The sequence below is a fragment of the Dama dama genome, chromosome 17 (genome assembly GCF_033118175.1).
Source record: "Dama dama isolate Ldn47 chromosome 17, ASM3311817v1, whole genome shotgun sequence".
NCBI classification, from domain to species: domain Eukaryota; kingdom Metazoa; phylum Chordata; class Mammalia; order Artiodactyla; family Cervidae; genus Dama; species Dama dama.
The window spans coordinates 47,597,704-47,602,304 of record NC_083697.1 but is presented as its reverse complement, the minus strand read 5'-3'; the positions used below and the strand labels follow the sequence as shown (position 1 = coordinate 47,602,304).

The following is a 4,601-nucleotide window of genomic DNA, read 5'->3' as shown; positions in this document are numbered from 1 at the left end:
CAAGATGAGGAAGTTCTAGAGAGCTGTTGTACAACAAGATGAATGTACAGACGTTCCCCAACTTAATGATGGTTTGACTTACGATTTCTCAACTTTACGATGGTGCCAAAGTGATATGCATCCAACAGAAACCATATTCCAAATTTGGACTTTGATCTTTCCCCTGGACTGGCAATATGCACTACATTCCTATCTCACAATGCCCCGCAGCAGCAACCACTGGATCATGAGAATAAACAACCGATACGCTTACAACCATACTGTATCCATACGATCATTGTTTTCCACTTTCAGTACAATAACAGTTTCAATAAAGTACATGAGATATTCAACACATTATTATTATAAAATAGGCTTTGTGTTAGATGATTTTGTCCAACTATAGTCTAAGATAAGTGTCTGAGCACTTTTAAAGCAGACTAGGCTAAGCTAATAATAGAATGTTCATTAGGTTAGGTGTATTAAATGCATTTTCAACTTACAATAGGGTTTACGGGGATGTTAAACCCATCATAAGTGGGGGAAGATCTGTACTTACCACTGCTGAACTGTACACTTTAAAAAGTTTAAGATGGGCAGTGCACTCGGAGGTCTGTCTCTTGCTTCATATCTTGCTTCAACAGTGCTTGGTCAGAACAGACTCAGGGATGCCCCCTTCTCCAGCCTCCCACCACCCTCCAACTTTTTTCTAGCCTCAACCTTTGGAATCATCCACTCAGCTGTCCAAGATCACTGGGACCAGCCAACACCATTTTTTGAACCTAATTCCTTATTACTGATCAACCATGAGCTCCCAAATTCGTCAGGATTATTCCACGAGGTGAGGCTGCTGTCAACATTCATTTGAGGGCCTTCTATACCTACCTCTCTCTGGGCTTCTATTTCGACAATGACGATGTGACTCTGGAGGGTGTGGACCACTTTTTTGCGCAAACTGGCCAAGGAGAAGTTCAAGGGCATGGAGCTTCTCTTGAAAATGCAAGACCAGCACAGCAACTGTGCCCTCTTTCTGGACATGCAAAAGCTATCTCAAGAGAAGTGGGGTAAAACCCAGGACACTATGGAAGCCATCCTTCTCATGGAGAAGACCCCGAACCAGGCCTTTTGAATCTGCATGGCGCATGTTCTGCCTGCACAGACCCCCACCTCTGTGACTTTCTGGAGAGCCACTTCCTAGACGAGGAGGTGAAACTGATGAGCAACCACCTGGCCAACCTCCACAGGCTGGCTGCTCCCCAGGCGGGACTGGGTGAACATCTCTTTGCAAGCACCCTCAAGCACAACCAGGAGCCCCTGGGGCCCAGTGGCCTTTGAGGAGCCCCCCTAACATCAGAGCTTGTGCCTGAACCCCTCTCTGAAGCCACTGGGCAGCTTTTTAACACACTGGAAACCTCTCTCAAGCCTTGGAGCAAATGGAAACAATAAAGCTTTTTGCAGTAAAAAAAAAAAAAAAAAAAATTTAAGATGGTTAATTTAATGTTATGTGTTTATACTCACAATTAAAGATAAGATAAAATTAAAATGTAAATCTATTGTGACCCATACAGGGCCACATACCAGGATGGAAATTCTGGAAACGTAGCTCCAACTTAGCCAATTTAACACAAAACAAATTCTCCACACAATACACTCTTACATTTGGAAAATTGAATTAGATAATGCATTTGAAACCACTTTGTAGGTATACGTTAGTACCTAATCTTTATTGTAGAGTTTGTACATTTTCTTATACAGCAATTTTCTGGCCTCATATTGTTGCTATGTCACATATTATTCTCACTTGAAAACCCCTCATCAGTTCTTTCCAATAGCACAATTTTAAGCTCACCTTCCCCTTCTAGGACAGAGTGCTGTCCACCACCAAACTTAGTAAAAAGACATGACTGAGCAAAACTATGTGTTCTGGAACAAATTGTTCTGTGACTCAGAATTAAAGTCACCATGAGACTCCACGGATGGAATGGGAAGCCCTGTCCTTTGAGAATAGGAAAAGGAATTTTCCGTTGTATGTCACTTCCAAAGAGCACTAGATGTCAAAGGGTCCCAGATACCAAGAAACAAAAAGGCCTATACCAGACATAGAACGTGAGAGACTATCAGAGACGTCAACAGCCCCTTCACAACGCATCTGCAATGCAAGCCAGGAGTGGAAATTATGAGGCCAAGAGACAGGAAAGGGGCTGATACAGGAGAACCATGGCGTGGGGACGAGAGTGTTACGGTCGGGCATGTACAGCTCCGGAGACTCTATTCATTGCTATGTGGTGACCTAAATGGGAAGAAAATGCAAGAAAGAGGGGCTATATGTGTTAATATATGTACAGCTGATCCACTTTGCTGTATAATGGAAACTAACACAGTGTTGTACGGCAACTAAATTTCAATAAAAATTAATTTAAAAATAAAATTACCTTTCTCTATGAAATAATGGCACTAGCCATGACCTTTTAAAACATCTTCCCCATGTAGCCTTTCAATTGAAAAATAATAATCGCACTTGCCAGGAAAACACACACACACACACACACACACACACACCTTGAAAACATTACAGAAAAATTATACACCAAATGGTTAAAATGATTGCGTGAAGATACTGGAGATATTCAGTCTCAACTTTTATATATTTCTGTATTGTTTGAAGTTCTTATAACAATTATGTATTGCTATTGTAGTTGGAAAAATAAAGATTTATAAAATCTTTTTGTAAAAGAAGACACAGCTACCTTACAAAATTGGCAAGTACACCATCACAGTGAATGATTTTAAAATATCTCTTTCAATGATTGATTGTAAAGAGAATCAGGATTTGTCACCTCAAAATATGACACTTTGACATAAGAATTATTTTGTTCTGAAGGCTTTTGAGTTTCTTCAATCGCTTGTATGTCTAAAAGCAGAGCTTCCCAAAAGAGCTCAAGTGTCATAAACACCCTTCCTAGAGTAACTCTTAGTCATCTCTCCTTAGAGAGAGAAAGTGACAACCACACCCAGACAGACATGTTACAAACTATCATATTTCTATTCATTTTCCAGGGCCCATTTATCCTGCCAAAAAATCATTTGCCTCTCCATAAGTGCCCTTTCTCCCTCTTTCTTTTCCCCTACTAAGTTGTGTACGTAGACCCCAAATTTTATTCACCCTTTGAAGCTATTCATCTCTGAAGCGAAGTCGTTCAGTTGTGTCCGACTCTTTGTGACCCCATGGACTGTAGCCCAACAGGCTCCTCCGTCCATGAGATTTTCCAGGCAAGAGTACTGGAGTGGGTTGCCATTTCCTTCTCCAGAGGATCTTCCCAACCCAGGGATTGAACCCAGTCTCCTGCATTGTAGGCAGACGCTTTATCGTCTGAGCCACAGGGAAGTCCCTATTCATCTCTGAAAGCTCCCAAATATGTGTAATGTAGTGGTACAAGCTCAGTCATGCCCAACTCTTTGTGACCCAAGGATGATAGCCCACCAGACTTCTCTGTCCATGGAATTCTCTAGGCAAAAATACTAGAATGGGTTGCTATTTCCTCCTCCAGAGGATTCTCCCAAACCAAGGATCAACTGTCATCTCTTGTGTCTTCTGCATTGACAGGCGGATTATTTACCACTGAGCTATCAGAGAACATGTATAATGTACATGTTAATTAATTTCTTTTTCTCTTGTTAATCTGTGTTTTTTGTTAGTCTAATTTACAGAGCCTCAGCCAATGAACCAAGATGGGTAGAAGGAAAAGACTATGTCCTCCCCCACAATACCTGAAGTAGGCAAAACAAAACAGAACAAAATGAAAAATTGCGTGAGTAGAGCACATTTAAGCAACACAATTAGCAAGCTTGATCTGATGGACACATGTAAAACTTTGTACTTAACAATTGGAGAAGACATGAAATGCTTATACAAATTCTGAGGTACCAAATCATAAAGCAAATATAAAATATTTTTTAATGAATAGCACCATACAAGATACATTAGTTGACAAAAATGTAATTAAGATAAAACCCACAATAACAAAATGAAATAAAAGTGGAAATGAATAAACATTCAAACATACTGCTTCCAATGATTAAAAGTTGAAGTATATAGCAAAAGTGGTTTTTAGAGGGAATTTATAGCCCAACTGCAAGTCTAGTAGAAAAACGAAGAACTTGAAAAGTAGGTTTTAAGCATCTAAAATAAGAAAAGAAAGACAGAACTATAATAAACCCAAAAGGATTTTTAAAAAAAGAAAATATGCTGTACACCTAAAACTAACACAATGTTTTAAATCAACTATATGCCAATTAAAAAAAAAAGTTAAAAAGAAAAGAAAATATCAAAGATAGCAGAAGGAATTAGTAAAATAGAAAAATATGTAATAGTGGCACTCAACTCAGCCAAAAGTAAGCTACATGAAAAAATTAATTAAAAGGATAAACCACTGGAAAGATTGTCCAGGAAAAAGAGAAAGGATAAATAATTCTAGAAATTTAAAAGGGTACACAACCACAGATGCATTATGAATGAAAACACCACAAGGTTTTAAAAATTCTTGACTAAGAAATTTTAAGACTTAAGTGAGAAGATAAATTTTAGAAAATATTGAATTATCAGACAGAGCTGACTGAAAAAG

The 4,601-nt window shown here is 38.9% G+C and overlaps 1 pseudogene; it reads left to right on the top strand.

Moving 5' to 3' along the window:
• Nucleotides 1-785: 785 nt before the first annotated feature.
• On the top strand, nt 786-1,314 carry LOC133071843 (ferritin light chain-like; annotated as a pseudogene).
• The last annotated feature ends 3,287 nt before the right edge of the window (nt 1,315-4,601 follow it).